The sequence below is a fragment of the Mus pahari genome, chromosome 13 (genome assembly GCF_900095145.1).
Source record: "Mus pahari chromosome 13, PAHARI_EIJ_v1.1, whole genome shotgun sequence".
Classification (NCBI taxonomy): Eukaryota; Metazoa; Chordata; class Mammalia; order Rodentia; family Muridae; genus Mus; species Mus pahari.
Window position 1 is genome coordinate 91,966,997 of NC_034602.1, and position 21,589 is coordinate 91,988,585.

Sequence of the window (21,589 nt, forward strand, 5' to 3'; positions counted from 1 at the left end):
AAGAAGAAGAAGAAGAAGAAGAAGAAGAAGAAGAAGAAGAAGAAGAAGATGATTAAAGGTGGGTGGTGGTGTTGGCACACACTTTTATGACTGTCTCTCAGGAGGCAGAGGCAGGGACATCTCTGGGAGTTCAAAGCCAGCCTGGTCTACATAGCTACTTCTAGAACAGCCAGGACTCTGGAAATGTTGTTTTTTCTTTTTTGAGACAGGGATATATTTTTTCTTATTAGGTTCATTTATGTGTGTGTGTATGTGTGCATGGGCATATACATGCCACAGGATATGTGTAGAGATCAGAGGACAGTTTGCAGGCATGGATTCTGCCCTTCTACTGTGTTGGTTCCAGGGATGGGACTCATGGAACTTAGATTGCTGGATTTAGTGGCTTACCTTACCCACTGAGCTTTCCTACCAGGTCCCCAAGTACCCTTTAGAGCAGTGGTTCTCAACCTTCCTATTGTGGCGACCCTTTAATACAGTTCTTCCTGTTGTAGTGACCGCTCTCCAACTTCAAAAATTATTTTTGTTGCTACTTTATAACCTTAATTCTGCTACTGTTAAGAATAGTAATGCAAATAGCTGTGTGTCCTCTTGACTTTAAACATCCCTGATGAGAACCTGTGCTTTAGATGCTAAAGCCCCTTGATAAGGACCAATGGATGTGTGGATGAATAGCTAGCTCAAATTCAAACCACCTTTAATTTGTGCAGTCTTTTTTGTTTTTGTGGGTTTGGTTTTTTTGTTTTTGTTTGCTTTGTTTTATTTTTTTCAAAACAGGGTTTCTCTGTGTAGTCCTGGCTGTCCTGGAACTCACTCTGTAGACCAGGCTGGCCTTGAACTCAGAAATCCACCTGCCTCTGTCTCCCGAGTGCTGGGATTAAAGGTGTAAACCACCACGCCCAGCTTTAATTTGTGCAGTTTTAACTAGTGTTTCTGATTGCTTCCCCCCCCCTTACTGAAACAGAAATTATTATTATTATTATTTTGCTTTATTTCATTTTTATTCTTACCCTTGTTTATCAGTCGCTACAACTTCTCATTTTCTTCTGTGACTCTTAAAGGTAAAGTTAAGGTTTTCATACTGTGTGCTAAATTATCTTCTAGGTGCAACACTGGAACCAGATGAAGTTGAGAGGCATTCGGGAAATATTTGCTTTATAGTTGAGGAAAGTAAACTTTATTTTAGAGTATCCTACCAGATTGTTGGGGCATGATTTAAAGTGAGGGGTGATACTTGTGTTCTACTGATAAGCGTTTCAGTGTTTGGGGAACCCCGAGGGCTTGTAATTTGTTATCTCTGATCTGGTCAGTGGTGTCTTCCTCCTGTAGAAAACGGCCACCGTGTGGCACTCCTAATTGAGAAGAGTGACGGTTATGAGGAAGCTACCAGGTGCAAAACAGATTAACACCTATTATTCAGACAGATTTTCTCCAGGACCTGTAAACCAGGGGCTTAAGTGCTACGCACTTACTAAAAAGATTAATGGCCATTGACCATGCCTCCTCCCCACCCCCACCCCTGTGAAATAGTGATTGGCTTGAGCATTGTAATGAATCCACACCTGGAAAAATGGCGTGGGAGTGTGTAGATACATCCAGGGTTTTCCAAGTGAAGCAGCTTCTGGCCCGACTTGCAAGCTCTTGCTGTTTAGGACACAGGACATGGATAGGTTTTGGTCATTGTCCCTGGAACTTTAAATGAATTCCTCCAGTCAGATGAGCTTGAGAAAGTTTCGGGTTTATCCCAGACAGGAGGGAATCTTTTTTTTTTTTTTTTTTTTTAATTGTTTATTGAAGGATTAGTTAATCTGGGGTGGCAAGTAGGAATTAAATTGTAGAAATAGAGGTAGTGAGTCATTTCCCAGTAAGATCATATGACCTGTCATCACAGTCATGAAAGGAACTGTGGGCAGGATCTATAACCAGCTGGTGTGGTGGCCTCTCCTCTGAGACTGTGAAGGAGTCCTATGACTCCTATGAAGGCAGATTGATTGACTGTTAGAGCTTCGGTAAACTGGGCTCAGAGGGATCTCGGGTGCTGTGGTGCAGCATCTTAAACCCTGACTCGCACACCACTCTCCCACTCAGGCATCCTTCCTTCTTCTTCAGGGGAGGGCTTTGGTTAGCAGTCAGACCCTAGACAGAAGGGTGAGCCCATTACTGCTACAGCTCACTTCCTACCTACAAACAAACTAGGTACACAGCAGTCGGTAGCCCTAGCCGGAGGTGTTTGCAGGGTTGGTGGTAGTAACACACACCTTTAGTCCCAGCACTGGAAGGCAGAGGGCAAAACTCTGGTGAGTCTGAGGCCAGCCTGGTCTACTGAATGAGTTCCAGGACAGCCAGGGCTACACAGAGAAACCCTGTCTTGAAAAACCAAAAAAGAAAGAAACAACAACAACAACAAATTCTTCCATAGTAGCAAACATAAGGTATAATTTCTACCCATTTTAAGTATACACTTTGTGCATATATTTATATGTATTATTTATATGTATTAAGCGCATGCCTGGTGCTCATGGAGACCAGAAGAGTGCTTTGAACTCCCTCCATGATAGGCTGACAGCTAAACCAGGGTCCCCAAAAGACTAGCCAGTGCTCTTAACTGCTGAGCTGTTTCCCCAACTCCATGACAGCCCACTTTTAGGAATTCTCATAACTAATAACTAGTTACATTTTTTTTTTGTAGTTAATCCTGGTATCCCCATCCCTACCTATCAATCCTATTAAGCATTTGTCATGATACTTTTCTGAGCAGTTCATACAAATGTACATGTGGGTTGCAGCATGCACTTATTTCATTCTTTTTTTTTTTATTGCCAGATAATAAGCCAGTGTATCCTTTTCACACACAGGCTGTACGTTTCTTCCCACTGTGAATTGTGTGCATGTGTTTTTATCTGGGAGGAGGGTGGGCGTTTAGGAGACTCTTGTACCTGTGAGGCAGCTGTGTCTGGAGTCATCTACAGATTATTCTAAGCACTTGAGTCTTAGAGCCTAAGGTGGTTTCACATTTATTTGCATGTGGCTTCCAATCTCCCCCCACCCCACCCCCAGCCTTCCGTCATAGCTGTGAGAATGCTGACAACTGGAAGCTGATGATGCAATCTTGTCCCTGCTCTCTATGTAATGCACACTGTCCAGGTGATCATCTTGGTTTAGCTGTGAATGAACACACTGCATGCGTTTGGAGTCCGATGGATGCTGAAGCGGGAAGAATCCTTTGTCTGAACAGCTCAGCTGTGACACCTCTTACCCTGTGGGATTGGCTGGGAGATTCCTTCAGAATTCAGGGACCAGAGTTGGAATCCAATTCCACTTGCCCTGATTTTCACAAGTTTGGGGTACCATGTCAAATCACGACCTTTTTTTTTTTTTTTTTTTTTTTTCCCTGTCCTTATATTCCTGAAAACAGCAATGACTCGAGTGACTGAGGCCAAGGTGTGCTAGAGCCACCGGATTGCTGAGCTCTGAAGCAGGTTAAGCTTGCACTAAGAGAAATAGCACAAGGTCCTGTATGCTTTCGTTTCTGCTCTGTCCTAACGCCTTTACCAAATGAAGCCATTTCCCAGTCAACAGTGCAGAAAGGTACTGTTTTGTTGGGGTGGGCTGGGCAGTGGTGGTACACGCCTGTAATCCCAGCATTTGGGAAGCAGAGGCAGGCGGATTTCTGAGTTCGGGGCCAGCCTGGTCTACAGAGTGAGTTCCAGGACAGCCAGCACTGCCCAGAGAAACCGAGGTGGAAGGCTTGGGGGACTGACTGAAGAGATGGCTCAGCAGTTAAGAACATTGACTGCTCTTCCAGAAGTCTCATGTTCAATTCCCAGCAGCCAGCCACACGGTGACTCATAACCATCTGCAATGGGTTCCCATGCTCTCTTCTGGTGTGTCTGAAGACAGCTACAGTGTACTCATATAAATAAAATAAATAATTCTTAAGACATAAAAACATGAAGACTTATAGGGGGCTGATAAAGTGGCTCGGCAAACAAAGGTGCCTGCCCCCAAGCCTGACAGTGAGAGCTAGAGCTCAAGCCTCAGTTTCCAGGAGCTAGATGGAGGGAGAGAGCTGACTCCCCAGGCTGTCGCCATTGACCCCCACACAGTTGGGCAGACTACAAACAAACAAACAAACAAATAACCACAAATGTTTCTTTTTCTTTTTCTTTTTTTTTTTAAAGATTTATTTATTTATTGCACATAAGTACAGTGTAGCTGTCTTCAGACACTCCAGAAGAGGGCGACAGATCTTGTTAAGGATGGTTGTGAGCCACCATGTGGTTGCTGGGATTTGAACTCTGCACCTTTGGAAGAGCCGTTGGGTGCTCTTACCCGCTGAGCTATCTCACCAGCCCCCACAAATGTTTCTTAAAGACTCACTGGCCTTGGGTTCTATTCTGAGCACATACACACAGTTCAATAACTGGACTTGGTGTGGTGGTGTGTGTATGTGTGTGTGTGTGTGTGTGTGTGTGTGTGTGTGTGTGAGAGAGAGAGAGAGAGAGAGAGAGAGAGAGAGAGAGTGTCAGTCTGTTGTGGTCCGGCACACACCTGTAATCCCAGCACTCAGGAGACAGAAGCAGGCTGGTCTCTGAGTTCCAGGCCAGCCTGGTGGTCTAAAGAGCGAAGTTCCTGGTCAGCCACACAGGGAGATTCTGTCTCAAAATAAATAAAAGATAAAGAAATTGGTACAAGAAAGACAGCATATATTTATTAAGTCAGGGTGTTAATAAATTATTTTAGTAAACCAAACATACCGTATTAAGGCAACCAAAAGAGGAAGTAATTGAAGCTACATGATTTTTCTTTGTTTTTTAGCAACAAGGTTTCACTTGGTAACTTTGGCCGGCCTGGAACTGACTATGTAGATCAAGCTGTCATGGAACTCAGAATTTCCTCTGACTCCCATATACTGGGATTAAAGGTGTGAATTACCACGCCTGGCCCTCAGAAGCGTTTGAAATGCTTTAAACTTGCTTGCATCTTGACTTAAGCAAGTGAAGTGGCTGAAGTTCACATAGTACACTAGGTCTGTGTCAGGTCCTACTCTGAGCCCTTCTCTAGAACGTGGATCCTGATTACTGTGGGGTGAGGGTGTTGTCTGCTATGTCAGGTGTGTTCCTCAGCATCTGTTTGCTTCTTCTGGGGGTCTTGTCTTCGAGTCTGAACAGAGGTGATTATCAGGTGGGGGCTGCCAGCCGGGTGGCGGGAGTTGGTTGGCGTCCTCTGGAACAGGCTAATCTTACTTGGGGAGTTTGGAGGGATGCCACAAAGCACCCTGCAAATACACAGGCCAGCTCCCAGTCCCAGCATTCTGCTCCCATTACATGTTCATGCCCCAAGGCTAAGATTTTCAAGCCTGTTTCCTGAAAGGACATTACAAGCTGAGTGAGAGTCAAGTTGCTTCAAACTGTCAGTTGTCCTTGCAATATTTTTTTTTTGTTTTGATGGTGCTGGTGTTTGACCCCAGGGTCCTGAGCATCCTACTCAGAGCTTCACAACTGAACCCCACCCCCAAGAAGTATATGTTTGTCCACTGGACCGTTCAGTGGGTAAAGGTTCCTGCTGCTGGCTGGCCTGGGCTTGTTTACCAGAACTCATAAGTGAGAGAACTTGTTCCTATAAGCTGCTGACCTCTGGCTTCCACATATGCAGTGGTGTGCGCAAGCATGCACACACAAAAAGTAAACATTTTAAGGCATATATTTAATTGTGTTATTAATTTTTGAGGCAAGGTCTTGCTATAAGTGTAGACTGGCATCAAGCTCACTCTCCTGCCTCCATCTCCTGAACACTGGGATTGCTCATGTGCACCAGGTTGACTGCCTAAAGATCTATAATCAGGTTTTTTTGTTTGTTTTGGGGGATGATGTCTCACTCTACAGCCCCAATTAGCCTTGAATTCAATATGTAGATCAGGTTGTTCTTGAACTCACAAAGATAAGCTACCTTTGGAATTAAAGGTGTGTGCTACCATACCCCTGCTTTAAAAAAATGGTGTGCTCTAGTTTAAAACTTTTACTTTTTAAAAATCCTGCTGGGCATGGTGTAGACTGCCTTTAATCCCAGTTGAGTCAGAGGGTAGAAGATTTTTGAGTTTAAGACCAGCTTGGGGGCTGGAGAGATGACTCAGCGGCTAAGAGCACTGACTGCTCTTCCAGAGGTTCTGAGTTCAAATCCCAGCAACCACATGGTGGCTCACAACCTTCTGTAATGGGATCTGACGCCCTCTTCTGGTGTGTCTGAAGACAGCTTCAGTGTACTTGTATAAATAAAATCTTAAAAATAAACAAACAAACAAACAAACAAAACCAAAAAACCAGCTTGGTTGTACATAATTCTAGGACTGCTGGGACAACGGAGAGACCCTGTCTCAAAAACAAATGAACAATGAAAGTCCTCCTGCTGGGGGCTTTCCTCTTTCTGTTGTACCCGGTCTGACTGATTATCTACTTTAGAATTGTTTAAACTTTTAAAATTCTTTAAAAGAAAGTTGCACAGGTAAGGTTGGTGAAAGGGGTTCTGGGTACCTTGTGATACAAGGGAGTGTAATGCATTCTTACCTTGTAGAACCACTGCCTTGCCCTAAGGGAGGAACACTTGAAGGACCTGTAAGGTTAGACCCCCCTTTCTAGGAAAGCCTAAAAGAGAGAAAGTCGTTCCAGGTGGGTTGCTTGTGGCCAGAGGTTTCCCCTCTGGGGGGGTGGGGGGGTTGGGGAAAGGGCCATTCTAGGCCGACCAAGCTGGAATGCACTGGGGTATGCTGGAGACTTCTCCCCCAGAGAGACTCCTCCCACAACTTCAATAAATAATTGGCGGCAGAGGCAATGAATTTTTTTCTGACAGTTGGCTCTTACTGGGGGCTGGGCTTCGTTTGCAAGTGAAAGGGTTTCAATCCGAGTCATTGAAATCACAATGGGCCTGGACCCTTCCACATCAAAGTGTAAAAGAATCCCTTGGGCTGATGAATGGGGACAGCTCCACTTTTACTTGTAAACAAAAACTGCTGGATGACCTTTAGGATTTTGTTGTGTTTTTTAATGAAAAGAAAACAGGGTTTCCTCTTGGTGAAAGCCCATGCCTGAAGGTTGGTTGTTCTTCCAGGAACGGACGCACAGCGGCTCTCAACTCCTGGGAAGATGCTCCCTGCCTGGGGTGGCCCTGCAGGGATCCTTTTGTCCTTAGTAAGACCACGCCTAGTGGGATTTCTGAGTCCTGCTGTCCTTGGAAGATTGAGAGTTTTAAAATCACTCCTCATCTAACCCCAACCCCAGAAGATACACTCACATGCAGGGCACAGAGCTGAGTTCTAAAGAAAACTGTCCCTATATAAAAAGTGATCCAAAGGCAGTTGTAAAGTGTTCACTCAAAGGCAGTAGATAGTGTTTCTTTGATGTAGTTACAGGACTTTGTATGCGGTCAAAACCTTCAGCTTGTAGCTGGAAATATAGTTAGTATTTGGAACCGTTTACTGTGCTCAAAGCAACAGCACCAAGGTCACATTTTATGCTACTGACTCGGAGGCTAGGGCTCACTCTCTGTAAACTGCACTGTCCCTCCCTAGACGCCTCTAGCCTAGCCCTGCAGGACTCAAAGCTGGAGGTCAGAGCTTGTCTTTCGTAACTGAACAGCGCTGAGCGGGCCTAGCCCAGCACTGATCGCTTGAGAATTGTAATGCTTTCTTGACTTTGCAAATACTTGGTAATAGACCTCTGTCTGTGTCTATTAGCTGGAAGATTGAGGAGGGGAAAGAGGTCACAGCTGGACTGGCAGGGGAAAACTGGCAGTCCCAACTGAGGTGTGCTCAACTATATTCAAGCCCTCCCCATCCACCTGAGAGGAAGGGTGAGTAACGCCTGCTAGTTAGATATGCATGTCGTTAGTTATGCACATTAGTCATGCACACCCAGTAGTGTTTAGAGCATTGGTGCCACAACTTTTCTTTGTAACAGACTTTGGCTAAACCTGAGGGAAATCTTAGGCAAGTGCTATATCACTGACCACTGTTTTGAGCCACTAATATTTACTTGAGAACTACTAATATTTAATGGGCACAGCCAGGCTTTGTGCTATATTTCTTAAACATCCCTCCCTTCTACCCTCCCCCACTGCCCCGCCATGTTTCTTTCTTCCTCTTTTTTTGCAGGGTTTCATTCTAGCTCTGACTGACCCCGGGGCGATAATGTTTTCATTTCAATCTTACAACTCCTAATAGATTTACAAACAAATTAGTTGATTAATCTGTAGTAGACAAACTACCTTTCTAATTTTTATTGATAAATTTTGAAAAAGGATCTCACTCTAGCTCCAGGGGTCCTAGAACTCACAGGCAATCCTGCCTCAGCCTTCCAAGTGCTGGGCTTAGAGGCATGAACCACCCACCATGCCTGGTTTAAGTTTTGCTGCTGTTGCCCCCCCCCAATGAACCACCCACCATGCCAGGTTTAAGTTCTGTTATTGCTGCCCCCCCCCCACATCAACTCAAACCCAACTACACATTAGCTATTTAGAAACTGGGAATGGGAGACAGGGAAACACTATGCGCTCTGGCTTGCCTCGGAGAGATTTGTGCTGGATCTTTCTGGAGCCAGCTGTCTTCTCTGACACTGTTAACTAGAGAGCAGGTTGTTCCTAAGGGATCGACTTAGCAGGGCTACCACCGTTAGAGGTACCTTTCTTAATGAAGGCACAAAGCTGATTACATGGGAGGGAGCTCAGGCGGCTAACGAGCCATATGTCGGGAAAAGATTTGTTAGTATAACATATAAGGGAGGAGGGGGCTCTTCTGCCTAGACTCTCCCAGAGCTGTACAGCTGTACACACACACACACACACACACACACACACACACACACACACAGTTTCACACTCATGAGGTGGTGTTTCCTAGAGTGATTGTGCCTGTGTAGCCCCACACAGGTGCCAGGTGGTGGCCTTGCAGCTCAGTCTCCCAACGGTTACACTTTGCAGCTGCTCCTCTTTAAGACTGTCAACATCCGGCAGAGACTNATTTTCCTCCAGTGGCCTCTTGATGCCTGAGATAGTACTGACTTCCAAGTGGGAACTAGTGTTTTAGAGGCAAGGTGCAGAACAGGGCAAAAGAAATACATTTAAAATTTTTTCCCACTGGGCCCTGGTGGTGCTAGCCTGGTCTACAGTGAGTTCCAGTACAGCCAGGGCTACACAGAGAAATCCTGTCTTGAAATTCCTCCCCTGAGATGTGAAAAGCTGGCAGAATTATCCCCTCTAAAATGCACACACATAGTGTGTGTGTGTGTGTGTGTGTGTTTAAATCCCAGCAGATTGAGGCCAACCTGGTCTGCTTAGTAAGTTCCAGGACATCCAGAGCTACATAGTGAGACCTTGTCTCAAACCAAACCAAAAACAAACTCAGCAGACACTAGTTGTATTAATGGTGCAGCCTTTAAATGATGATGATGATGATAAATTGCTATTTTGAGACAGAGGTTCTTTAGCTGCTCCGGAACTTACTTTAGACCAGACTAGCCTAGGAACTCACAGAAAGCCACCTGCACCCATCTCCCCAATGCTGGAATTAAAAGTTGTGTACCACTATGCCCAGCCTTAAATTATTTTTTTAAAGCCTGTTAGTGGTGGTACATGCCTTGGATCCCAGCCACTTGTGAGGCAGATAGGCAGAGTTAAACTGTACATTCAGCAGGCCCGTGCAGAGGCTCCAGAGTCAAAGCCATTCGGGACAGGACTACTGGGCACTGGAGAGGGACAGGTCTGTGCNACTTTGAAGCAGCTGCCCAAGCTGGCATCCCAGTGGCTAGGAAGAGACCGTGCCGTTAGGTGTTTGAGCTGTCATTACGTGTGTGTATAAATGTGCCTCTGCTCTGGAGAGGAGTGAGGCTGACCTGGAGGTGGCTTGCTTCTAATAGGTATTTTATTTATTTGCCCTTCCTTGCAAAAATAATCCAGACATTTGTTGTATTACTAGCTGGTTCGCTGGTTGTTGGTGTCCAAGCCTGTTACTGTGAGATAATTATTTCTTGTTGACCCTACTGTTGAAGACTGCTGTTGTTTGTTTGTTTGTTTGTTTGTTTTTTGAGACAGGGTTTCTCTGTGTAGTCCTGGCTGTCCTGGAACTTACTCTGTAGACCAGGCTGGCCTTGAACTCAGAAATCCACCTGCCTCTGCCTCCCAAGTGCTGGGACTAAAGGTGTGCGAGACCTCTGCCTGGCGAAGACCTTATTTTAAGGCCTGAGTATGAGATGTGCAGAACTGTGTGAACAGTGACCTACTTCACTGGGCTTTTAAAACTAAATTATTTTAAAGTTGAAGCAAGCCTCCTGGCCAGCCATCCCTGAAAGTCACCTGTAAGTGACTATGACAGCAGCAGCAGCAGCTGTTCTCATTCTTGGGATCATGACTCCACTAGGGGGTAGAATGACCCCATCACATGGGTCACATATCAGGTATTCTGCATATCATGTATTTATGTTACTATTCATAACAGTAGCAAAATTNCACTTATGAAGTAGCAACCAAAATAATGTTATGGTTGGGAGTGGGGGGAGGTCACTGCNANATGAGGGACTGTGTTAAAAGGTGGCACCTTTAGGAAGGCCGAGAAGCAGCACTCATGTACACCTAGTCTGTCAGTGTCATGGCNTGGTAGGCGCCCTGTCTGTAGTCAGGGTGCTCAGGCTAATGTTCAGATGTCTGCATAGTCGCTGCAAGAGAAAGGGAAGGGACGGTGGGTGTGGGGTGGGGTTTTGTTTAGTCTTTTCCCTGTCATAGAATTTTGAACTTATAATTTTGAGAACAACTNCAGACCAAATGTCAAGACTGCTATGTCCGTTTGGAAGAGATATATTCTGTGATGGAAGTTAATAGTAATAGAATCATTAATGAGCTGACGGGCAATTTTGGGCTCTTTTAAAAAATAATTTATTCATTACTTTTTTTTTTAATGTGCGTTGATGCTTTGCCTGCATGAATGTCTGTGTAAGGGCATCAAATCTCCAGGCATTTTGGAGTTATAGGCAGTTGTGAGTCTCTCTGTAACTCATGGGTTCTGGGAATTGAACTCCAGGTCCACTGGAAGAGCAGCTAGTCTCAAGCCCCCAATTTTGGAGTCTTTGGCAGTAATTTGGTGCAGTTTCCTTGCTGACCTGTAGAGATTTGCTGCTCAAATCTCAGGTGTTCTGAGTGTGCCTTTGGCTTAGCTCTCCTTTCCCACGGCCCATGTTTGCCTTGATATCCCCACTGAAAAGTTCCTTTTGTACTTCAGCAAAGTGTATGGAGGGAGGTAAGATCCATTAAGGCAGGCTGGAGCAATGGCACAATGGTTAAGAGCACTGACCACTCTTCCAAAGGTCCTGAATTCAAATCCCAGCAGCCACATGGTGGCTCACAACCATCTGTAATGAGATCTGCCGCCCTCTTCTGGTGTGTCTGAAGATAGCTACAGTGTACTTACATATTGTAATAAAGAAATCAAAAATATCATAAACAAATCACTTGTAAATTATTTGTAAAACAAAACCAAACAAACAAACAAAACTAAGAGTGATTTGTTTATGATATTTTTTCCATGTGTCCTATACTAACCTAACTCACCAAGGTTGCTGAAGCTGACCTTGAACTCTTGACCTGCTGTGGTGTACCTCCCAGGTGCTGATGTTCAAGGCATGTGAGGCTCCTCACCTGACTGTGCAGTGCTAGGCAAGCGATGTACCAGCTGAGCTAGGCTGCCCTCCTTGCTCTGCAGTCCTCTGCATGTAGGTTAGCAGTGACTCCCTGCTCTCTCTCCACCCTCCCTTTTCCTTGTCAGGAGACATTAGACTAGGGCAGTTCTGAGTCATCTCACACCCATGATTCACTTTGAGTAATATAGAGGTCCTAGGGTCCCTGGACCTCAGCCTCCTGTTTGTGAGGACTAATCCTCCACCAGCTTTGTTGCCTAGCAATACAAGTCACAAGCCCATCTAAAGGCTTCTGCCTTCAAACCCCATGCCTTGGCACATGCTGTTTCTTTCATGCCTGCTAGGCCCTTCTCCTTTATCTGTAATCACTATCAGGAAATCTTGGGGCTTTTAGGGATGTAAAGGAGGGACACCCCATTGCAGGAGTGGCCAGCCATCAGGGAAGGCTTCTTGGAGGTAGGTTTAGAATTGATGTTGGGGGCTGTTGAGAGACGGCACAGTGACTGAGAGGATGTGCAAGTCTTGAAAAGAATGAGAACTGATTTCCCAACACAGAAGTACCAGCTCTCAGAAAGTTCACTGCCTCTGGGCTCATATACCTGTGTGCAAACTCCCCCCACCTGCAAACATATACTGGGAAGAAGAGTTCTCAGTACATAATAAGGCTTCATAGATTAAGCTGGCCTCACACAGACAAAGATCTGCCTGCCCCTGCTTCCTAAGTTCTGGGGTTAAAGGCCGAGCAACATGCATATCTTAAGGGGTTTTTTTGAGGGGGGGCAATATTTAGGAGTCAAAAAAATGTGGTAAATTGAAGTGGTGGATGGTCTAGGTAAAGGAACTATACTAATTGTACTGACTAGTTTTATGTCAACTTGACACAGCTGGAGTTATCACAGAGAAAGGAGCTTCAGTTGGGTTAATGCCTCCATGAGATCCAGCTACAGGGCATTTTCTCAATTAGTGACCAAGTGGGGAGGGCCCCTTATGGGTGGGACCATCTCTGGGCTGGTAGTCTTGGGTTCTATAAGAGAGCAGGCTGAGCAAGCCAGGGGAAGCAAGCCAGTAAGTAACATCCCTCCATGGCCTCTGCATCAGCTCCTGCTTTCTGACCTGCTTGAGTTCCAGTCCTGACTTCCTTTGGTGATGAACAGCAGTATGGAAATGTAAGCTGAATAAACCCTTTCCTCCCCAACTTGCTTCTTGGTCATGATGTTTGTGCAGGAATAGAAACCCTGACTAGGGCTGGTGAGATGGCTCAGTGGGTAAGAGCACCTGATTGCTCTTCCGAAGGTCCGGAGTTCAAATCCCAGCAACCACATGGTGGCTCATAACCATCCATAACAAGATCTGACTCCCTCTTCTGGAGTGTCTGAAGATAGTTACAGTGTACTTACATATAATAAATAAATAAATCTTTAAAAAAAATAAGACACTTATATTTTATAAATTATTTTATAGAAATAAGAAAAGGGAAGAAAGGTAGAGACAACAGCACCCTCAACCTCTCTCCATCCCCCCTCCACACTCCGCACCCCACCCCTGACTGTAAAGACCCTTCTAAGCACCTGAATGAGGCTCATTGGAGCCTGATCTCTGGAGCATATTTAGGAAGTGGCCAGGTGAGCTGTGGAGGACATGTCGTGTTATAAGTAGCAGAAAGACAAGCTTTGGAGAAATTTACTTGTGTTTGTGGTTTGATCCAATTTTATTCTGCTTTTGGGTTTTCGAGACAGGGTTTCTCTGTGTGGCCTTGCCTGTCCTGGAACTCACTCTATAGACCAGCCTGGCCTCAAACTCAGAGATCCACCTGCCTCTGCTTCTCAAGAGGATAATTAAGGCCTATGAGCGGGTTAGACATATAACCCGGTGGATTCTGCATGGTTTTCAAAAGAGTGGAGGAGGATTTGTCAGTGAATTGAACATAAAACAGATGTCAAGAGCAACCCATTTTTAGTCCCTTGGCTTTGCCACCTGGAGATCAGGATGAGGAAACAGAAAACAGGTCAAGTCCGGGTCCCTTCAAATACCAAGGAATGAGACTACAGCTGGGTGGGTGGGAGGACAACCCTGTCTACTCGGATTTTCTCTTTCCGTTACTCGGTGCGATCCAGGAATTAGACTCAGGCTTGCACCCAGGTGCCTGGAGCCAGAGAGCTGTCACTGCCCCCAGCTACACTCTTTGAGTAGCCTCTGTTGGAAATGCCTTTCAGAGCTGAACTACTTGTTTTGTCTGGAGTTCATTGCTGGTCAGTGCTTCAGATACATATTATTCTGTAGCAAATGGATCTCCAATGTGCTGAGGTTTCCAAAGACAGTGTGAAGATGGGAATGCTCAGAAAGAGAAAAGAGGAACAACTCAGTGGCAATTTAGTAACCAGAGGTTAGCTCTGGGGATTGAGCTGAATGAAATGCAGGGTCTAGATGTGGCTCAGTCCAGATGACTTTCCTACAGGAACAAAGACAGTTAAGGACATCAACTCTGTGTCTCTAAGGCAGCGAGCGGGTCATGACCCTTTCACAGGGATCGCCTATCGGATGTCCTGCATATCAGATTCTTAAATTACATTCCATAATAGCAAAATCACAGTTATGAAGTAGTAATGAACTAATGTTATGGTTGAGGGCCACCACATTAGGAGCTGTGTTAAAGGGTTAGGAAGGTTGGGAACCACACAGCTCTGAGGACTAGCAGTCTACCTAGGTATGGTACACAACAAATGAATAAATAATTTAAAAGGAAGGAAAATTAAATTCTCCTGGCAGTAATAGTTATGTGTTCTGTTCTTTTCTTTTCTTTTCTTTTCTTTCTTTCTTTCTTTCTTTCTTTCTTTCTTTCTTTCTTAATATTTATTTATTTTATGTACATGAGTACACTGTAGCTATCTTCAAATACACCAGAAGGGGGCATTGGATTCCATTACAGATGGTTGTGAGCCACTGTGTGGTTGCTGGGAATTGAACTTAGGGTGTCTGGAAGAACAGTCAGTGCTTTTAACCTCTGAGCCATCTCTCTAGCCCTCCCTTTAGTGTTGTTGCTAATTTGTTTTTTTCTTGTCTACTCATTTATAGACAGGATCTCATGTAGCCCAGGCTGGCCCCAAACTTTGCCAAAGATGACCTTTAATTCCTATTCCTTTTGCTTCCTCCTTCCAAGTGCTCAGATTACAGGTATCCTCTGCATAACTCCTCCCCCCCCCCTTTTTTTTTTTCATTCCCGGATTTAGAATGTTTCAAGATATAAACTGGCATTCCTTCATAGTATGTTGTAGATTTTTTGTAGTCATGTTTGCTGAGATATGGTGTTTTCGTTACACTCAGTTCCTATGATGGGCAAAGGTGTCAGGAACAAAATGTTGGTGACCTTTCAGAGGGCTTTTACTGAGGGGGATGGGAATGAACTACTCTTGTTAAAACAAGCTGGCCAGTGGGTGGTAGGTAAGCTACAGGGAGAGATTTATGAGCAACATCCTGTTCTGGAATCATTGCTGGGGACGGCAGAGGGGGAGCAATTGCTACATTAATTAGGAAGGCAGCTCTGGAATGGATGTCGGCCACTGGAGAATCTGAGGATGGTTGGTAGTCTGCGTACCACATGGCTGAGGACACACTCTGGGTCCAGCTCCTGAGTCCACACAGGTGTTGGTTCTGGTTAGGTGGGTCAGTTTCCCTAAGGAGAAAACAGAGCTGAGTAAGACAAAGACGGATGCTACTGTGGCCAGAGCCACAGTATGGTCTTTATAATTGCTTTCTCAATTGTGAAGAAAAAGAGAGATGAGCCATTTGGGAGGGAGGAGGAGATCATGTGTGTTGTGCTGGGTCTGATATGGATCTCATCCCTCCATGGTCACCTGCTTTTTTCCTCCCATAGTTTGTAGTATCTTTGATTCAGCTGTATGGTGTGTGTGAAACCTAACATCTTGATGGGAGGGTGAAGTCTTAGCCTAAATCATCCTTCCTTCAGTGAAAGACAGATCAGTCCTTCAGCAGAGAGTGGATTCTGGGGACATAGCTCAGTGGTTGAGAACACTTGCTGCTCTTTCAAAATCAAGAGTTCAGTTCCCAGAGCCCACACCAGCTCATAACTGCCTGGAACACCAACTCCAAAAGGATCTGCCATCTCAGGCCTCCATAGACTCCTCACTCATACAGGCAAACAGTCACACGGCCATGGGTTTTTCCCCTTTAAAGGGGCTACCATTGGCATGTAGCTGGGTTAGCAGAGCACCCGTCTCTCAAATACAGAGCTCTGAGTTTCATTCCTAACATTGTATAAACTGGGTGTGGTGGTTCTCCTGGGGTGGCAGCAGGAGCCACAGCCCAGGGCTGGCCTGGGATTCCTGGGGTTCTTATAGGTAAATATTTAATATCCTGTGCTTGAAAGTCTACAAATTGAAAATGAAGGAATCCTAATTTTTACCAGAAACAAGATAATTTTCGTCCACCAGGTGTGATGATGCACGCTTTTAATCCCAGCATCCAGGAGGCAGAGGCAGGGGGAATCTGTGAAAATGAGTTTCAGGATAGTCGGGAAATTCTATCTTAAAACAAACAAAACAAATATTATTTCATTCTAGATAAGTGAACACATTGTGGGTTTGGGAGTTGAGTCATTCAAGTTGTTTAATATAATCACCCCTCCCCCATTTATAATTGTATGTTTTTAAGCTGGGGATAGAGATTTGCTCTATAGGTAAATTTATGATGCTAATCAACTAAATATTTTTACACTGGGTTCCATTTCCAGTGCCAAGTGCACATCTATACATCCATGTGTGCGTACACATTCACAGATGTTATTTAATAAATGTCAAAGGCTAAGTGGTCATTCTTTTACTCCCTTTAGAAAACAAGAATGTTAGCTGGGCATGGTGGTGCACGCCTTTAATCCCAGCACCTGGGAGGCGGAGGCAGGTGGATTTCTGAGTTAGAGGCCAGCCTGGTCTACAAAGTGAGTTCCAGGACATCCAGGGCTACACAGAGAAACCCTGTCTCGAAAAAAAAAAAAAAGAAAGAAAGAAAGAAAAGGAGAATGTTATTCAGTTACTATATTGTCACTGATAAAACCCCAAAGGAGAAGCTTGTTTCAGCTCTTGATCTCAGAGGTTCCACCACGTGGTGGTTTAACCCTTCCGACAGTCATAGTTGGTTCATTATGTACACGTAGGAGGCTTGCTTACCCCATGTTGGCTGGAAATCCAACAGAGGGGGTGAAGGAGAGGCAGATGGAGACTTGAGCTCCAATATCCCCTTTAAGGGCACACCCAGGGACCTTCCCAACTCTAGGTCCCATTTCCTAAAAGTGCTACCAGGATTGGTAGGGCATAGAGAGGGTCTGTAGGAGAATTGTTAACAGGACATTGGAAGACACTAAGTTGCTTCCAGAGAGGCAACATGTCTGAGCATGCCTTGGCCGTCTTAGGCAGTGGGGAAACCCCCTTTCAGTGTATAGAAGTCATACTTCCCTCTTACTTTACAGAGAAAACAGAAGTGGAAGGAAACCATTCCAGGGTTGGGGATGGCTCTGTGTTCCCGGAGGTCACTCTTGTGTTTTGTAAAAGGGTGGGAGAGAGCACTTAGTAGCCTGGCCAAGGTGTGCTACGGAATCACCACCATGCTGCAGGACAGAAAAGGAAGCTTATTGGGGGAGTGGAAGGGGACTTGGAAAACAGGCAGAGCCAGAGAAATGTAAGGGGGTGGGTACAGAGAAGGACAGAAAGAGAGAGAAAGAGAGGAAAGAGCATCTGGGAATATGTGGGAGCAGAGAGACAGACAGACAGACATAGATTTAGAAGAACAGTATTTTATGCCTAACTCTTAGCTAGTACCTGGTAGTCAGGCAAGGGGTTGCTAGGTAACTAATGGGCAGAGTCTAGAGGAATTGCCAACATTCCTCCATTTTTGTTTAATTAAAAATGAAATAGGGGCTGGAGAGATGGCTCAGCAGTTAAGAAAACTGATCTTTCAGAGGTCTTGAGTTCAATTCCCAGCAACCACGTTGGTGGCTCACAACCATCTGTAATGGGATCTGATGCCCTCTTCAGGCACACAGATGTACATGCAGGCAGGGCACTCATATACATAAAATAAACTACAAAGGGGTGGGGTGGGGGCGGCACAGGAATGGCGTGTGTTCTTTAATTGTTTCCTGCTGACTTTGTAGCAAAAGTTGTCTTAGGGAAACCTAAGAAAATTGGGATGTTGGTTAAGTCCTGGAAGAGAGCTGGCTGTTTCCTTGCTGTCCAGGGGACCATCTGCAGCTAGGAAAGTGCTGGCCCAATAGACTGGATCGCTTCTGGGTTGCTTCTTTGGAGCTGTTCTGAATGTAGATTTTATTTATTTATTTATTTATTTATTTATTTATTTATTTATTTATTTTACTTATCAGAGGCAGAAAATAAAGTTAAGCAGGCTTGGGAGAAAACCTATTTCTTAGGTCTATATTTGTAACCCTTAGGCTCACGTTCTTGAAGGTTGAGAAAGGGGAGGCCCAAAACCAGGGAATTGGTGGGGGAGGGGAAATCCCATCCTCTGGAATGGGGAACTTAGGGTGTTGATTGGCAGGTACTTTTCTGGATGAAGTCCATAGGACCCATGAGAGGTAGGTCGGAGAGGGTTTCCTGAGGCTCACAAGAATCTGCTCAAGTTTATAAAAGGTGAATTTGTTAACTTCATGGATAGTTTTTAAGGTGAACGCAGGGAAGACTAAAACCTTTCCTGGAGCAGAAGGGGCAAGAGGAGCTTCCCCCTCTATCCAACACTGAGTGTACATAAACGTAGCACAATGAGAAACAGTTTTAAGTCCATCTTTAAAAGACAACCAGAGGAAACTTAAAATCTTGATCTTGTGACTGTGCTAGTGTGGGAAGCACAGAGTAGGTCCTGGTGGATCGTGGTTGGGGATTTGCAGAAAGGCTTTGTGGTCACCTGGACTGAGTTCCTGCCTGAGGGAGAGAAGCAGATGGATGATCCGGAGGAGGGGTCTGGAACATATTCTTCTGTTGTGTGAATAATCTGTTCTACTCCCGAAGGTGTCCCAGATCAGGGAAAGCAAGTAGTGGGCCCCGCTGGTGAAGGCTGGTAACATAGTTGCAGCTACTCTGACCAAGCTGGAAATAGAAAGGTAACCAGTGGCCCACACTGGGCCCAGGAAGTTAAAAAAAAAAAAGCAAGATAAATTCACATAGATTTCTAAGAATTAGTCTGAAAGTACAACTACATCTTCCTTCCATTCGTAGACACGCTTGTGACTGATTGGTTTCAGTAAAACATTAATAAAATGTATTTTCTTAAGACGTACTGTTTGGGACAGAAGCCCTGTGTTCAATGCCCAGCAGTTTCCTCCAGAGTGGGTGTGGTGTCATGCCTTATAATTCCAGCACACTTGAGTTAAAGGCAAGAAAACCAAAAGCTCAAGACCTACTTGAATATGTAGTAAATCTGAGGCTAGCCTGGGCAATCAAAAATAAAACACTATTTCTTTGTTTGTTTTGAGACCTCAGTACATAGCTCTGGTAGCCTTCCAATTCATGAACTCACAGACCTACCTACCTTGGCCTTCCTAATACTGGGATTAACTGTGTGCACCCTACCCAGCATTAACTTGCTAATGCGGCTGGCCTTGAGCTGCTGAGTAGCTGAGGCTGGTATTACAGGCATCTCGCACCATGCCTGGTTTGCAAATTTAAGTTTAGATTATATCTCCTGGTCAATGCCTAGCTTGAGCAAGGCTAGAGAAAAGGAAGTTTAAAAAAATGAAGGAATGTGGGAGAAAACAGAGATAAGAGCACCTGCTCTGAGATGCGTGGGAGGGGTCAGAGTCTAAGGCTCTTGACCTTGGTCGCTGGTCTTGTAGGAGTGCCATTGGAAGCTTTGAAGAAGGGAGGGTGGCGAGTCCTCCTGAGTTAACTTTGGCAGGCTCTTGGTGCAGTGGATTAGCCTTGGTGAAGCTGGAGGTGAGAGACCGACCGGTTAGGTCAGGTCCAGTGCCCATCACACCTGGCTGCCCTGGCTCGGGCGGGAGGGGTTTGGAAAGTGTGGCTTCCAGGTGGCTGACTGTAGGGATAGCCTGAAGAGCTGCTTGATACTTCGTGATGAGTTTCACCTTGGCTTCCTACTTCAATCTCAATTCCCCCACCACCTTAAATTCAGGCACTCTTTACTGTCGCGACACAATGTATGCAGATGGTGCTATTGTTGAAAACTTTACATGTACACAGCCAGAGAGAAAAAAAAAAGTACCCTTTCCTTATTTCTGGATGCAGGTTGACTTATAATGAGAATGGGAATGTCTAAGGAGCACACTGGCTTGGAGGTTTTCTTTGGGACCCTCCGTTTTAGAGTTGAGGCTTTCCTCATCAATGTATGGGCCAACCAACATTGATCGCCTGCTGTGCCAGGAGGAGCTAAAAAGATAAAACCTGATTGCTAAGGCTGAAGATGTACGTCAATGCAGGAAAAGCTCCTTTGAAGCATAGTGGCCCGGGGAAGAGGCAGAGGCAAGAAGTGCAAGTTTGAGGCCAACCTAAGCTAGAGGACAGCCTATACCTGTCACAAAAACAAGTAACCAGACTACACTACATGCTCATAGTCTCATATTTCTCTCTCTCTCTCTCTCTCTCTCTCTCTCTCTCTCTCTCTCTCTCTCTCTCTCTCTCTCTCTCTCTCATTTATTCCAGGCTGTCATTCAAACTCCTGGACACCCATGGGCACAGGGAAGGGGTAGGAAACCTCTCACTGACAGTCCGCTTGAATTCTCTTGGTAGAGTTGGATTCTGCCACACCAGTTAACTGTGTCTCATTGCATAGAGGCAATATTTTTTTTTTTTACGGTATTTCAAATGAGAGTTTTAAACAGCAGTCAGATATGTATAAGTTGCTGTTGAGTTTAACCTTACTCCCGCCCCAAGCCGCAAGCCTTTAACTATCTGGAAAATCTTAAACCAGATTGAGGACATTGTTTACAGCCAAAAACCTTGTCTTAACTCCCTTGTCACCTAGTACTGTAAGGATTCTTTCCATCCTTGTGACTCAGGATTTTATCTCATCAGCCTGTTTTCCTATCTTGTGAATCTCAGAAACCACCCTAGGATTTCATTTATCAAAAAAAGAAAAGGGAAAAAGTCCTTAGAAACACTGAAAACTTGGCAGGGAGTGGTGGTGCCTGTCTTTAGTGCCAAGACTAGAAAGGACCAAGGCAGGCATATGGAACTCTTTGAGTATTTGAGTATATAATTCTTTTTAAAGACAGGGCTTTTCTGTGTAGCCCAGGCGGGCCTTGAATTTAGTTCCATCTGCCTTCAGATTAATTGCTTGCACCCCATGCCTCACTGTTGGTCTTTATATTGAGTTTCTGCTATCCAGAGCCAAAAAAAAAAGTGGTTTCTAGCTGTCCCGTTAGTGGAAAGAATTTGGTGACGCACAGAATCATGGCTTTAGAATTGTGTTCCCCAAAAAAGGAAAACCAAACAAACAAACAAACAAACAAAAAGAATTGTGTTCCCAGAACCTGAGAGTTCAGTGTATTAGTCAGTGCAGAACCCAGAACCAAATAAATCCATGGCTGGCTGGTGTCATAGCCTGTGGCAAGCTCTTGCCTAATGGGCGGACGAGGTTAGGGTTGTTTTGTTTTCCCAGTGACTCTGGGCTTCAAGATTCTTATCTATAACCCTGGGACAGAGATAGCGCCTTGTCTGTGCTCTGACGCGGTTGGAACCTCATCGTGCAGCGACTTCCCTAGAAATGCAGCCAGCGCCTGTCTCCACATCGCACTGAAATGAACCTGGGCCTCCAGCACCGACTGCCACAGTAGATATGAAGGAGCCTCCGGGCTTCTTGGTTTTAGAGGGACCGAGAGCGCACATGTTAGGGTGCTGAGGACTGGAACTGAGTTTCTGTGTGTTCTCTGGCCTCAC

At 45.1% G+C, this 21,589-nt stretch overlaps 1 protein-coding gene across 2 annotated transcripts in view; it reads left to right on the top strand.

Annotated features, from left to right (window-relative positions):
• Positions 1-21,589, top strand: part of Aff1 (AF4/FMR2 family member 1) — a 161,771-nt gene that overhangs the window by 24,696 nt on the left and 115,486 nt on the right. Inside the window, exon 1 of one of the 2 annotated variants that reach the window (XM_029544938.1) lies at positions 7,754-7,845. The exons of the other annotated variant lie outside the window; for it this stretch is intronic. The gene's annotated coding sequence lies outside the window, so the exon portion shown is untranslated. Of the gene's footprint in view, positions 1-7,753; positions 7,846-21,589 lie in introns of those variants that run through there. 2 annotated transcript variants of the gene reach the window in all.